Consider the following 1,654-nt stretch of genomic DNA (forward strand, 5'->3'; position numbering starts at 1 on the left):
CCAAAAGGAAAGAATTATTCTTCCTCCAAGAAGAGGACGGAATAGGGCCCAGGAAGCAAAAGACGAAGCATAGGAGAGAGGTCGGGGGAGCCCCTGAAAGAAGGGAGAGAAAGTTCTAGAATAAAACCTGCCCACACATGTAGAGGAACCAGCCCACTGGCGTGGTGTGCCTTGAGAGACAGAAATGCCCAGGACAGTCATCACCAAGAACCCTGATGCCAATATCCTATCCTTTTGACCTCAGGCCAGTAAGCCTGGCCACAGTTTCTATCTGTATTTGGTTTGGCTTAGCCACGTGCAGCTGATGTTCCTGCTCTTTCTGTTCGTGCAGCTGATGTTCCTGCTCTTTCTGTTCGTGCAGCTGATGTTCCTGCTCTTTCTGTTCTCCATGGTTTGGATCTCCTAAGGGCACTCCACTCCTGAGAGCTGGAGTGGAACCAGACTGTGACCCAGAGACGTTCAGCTTATCTTCTCTCAGGAAAAACAGTGGCATTGTTGCCCTTTCCGAACACAAACAGGTTTGTTTGCTGTTATTTTTTCTTCAAAAATAAACAGCATATTGTTTAGGGATAGATATCCTAGTAAAAGGGCTTCCCAGGTGGTGTTATCAGTAGAGAAGCCACCCACAAATGCAGGAGATATAAGAGATGCGGGTTCAAACCCTGGGTTGGGAAGATATCCTAGAGGAGGGCTTGGCAACCCACTCCAGTATTCTTGCCTGGAGAATAACATGGGCTACAGCCCATTGGACCACACAGATTTGGACACGACTAAAGCGACTGAGCATGCATGCACGAAAGTGAAAGTGAAGTCGCTCAGTCGTGTCCGACTCTTTGCGACCCCATGGACTGTAGCCTGCCAGGCTCTTCCATCCATGGGATTTTCCAGGCAAGAATACTGGAGCATCCTGGTAAAATCTTAAAACGATGCAGAATAGAAAAATTTACTTTCCAGGGTATGAGCTGTGTTCACCAAGGTAGATTCCAGTGTCACCTTGGCAATTCCTGGATCTTTAACTATCATTTGTGGCTTTCATACAAAATGTTTCATTGACGGAACTTTCCAGAACGCTCGGTGAGAGGCAGAGGAGCAGTGACTGCCCAAGCTGCGCATAGCAACGCGCTTCTTCCCGCTCCCCAACACCGGCATCTGCCCGCACACCGGCTGTAGAAAATGGTGAAAGAAACCACTTACTATGCTGTTTTGGAGGTCAAACCCAATGCCACCCAAGAAGAACTGAAAAAGGCTTACAGGAAACTGGCCTTGAAGTACCACCCTGTTAAGAATCCAAATGAAGGCGAGAGGTTTAAACGGATTTCTCAAGCTTACAAAGTGCTCTCTGATGCAAAGAAAAGGGAATTATATGACAAAGGAGGAGAACAGGCAATTAAAGATGGTGGAACAGGTGGTGGTTTTGGCTCCCCCATGGACATCTTTGATATGTTTTTTGGAGGAGGAGGCAGGATGCAGAGAGGAGAGGTAAAAACATTTTGCATCATCTTATAGTAACCTTAGAAGATTTACATAATGGTGCAACAAGAAAAGTAGCCTTGCAAAAGAATGTGGTTTGTGACAAATGTGAAGGCCGAGGTGGTAAGAAAAGGAGCGGTAGAATGCTGTCCCAATTGTCAAGGTACTGGAATGCAAGTAAGAA

General features: G+C 46.7%; 1 pseudogene; it reads left to right on the forward strand.

Annotated features, from left to right (window-relative positions):
* The first annotated feature begins 1,173 nt into the window (after positions 1-1,173).
* LOC122445068 overlaps positions 1,174-1,654 on the forward strand; it is a 2,780-nt pseudogene continuing 2,299 nt past the window's right edge.

Source organism: Cervus canadensis, chromosome 7 (genome assembly GCF_019320065.1).
Source record: "Cervus canadensis isolate Bull #8, Minnesota chromosome 7, ASM1932006v1, whole genome shotgun sequence".
In the NCBI taxonomy this organism is placed as follows: Eukaryota; Metazoa; Chordata; class Mammalia; order Artiodactyla; family Cervidae; genus Cervus; species Cervus canadensis.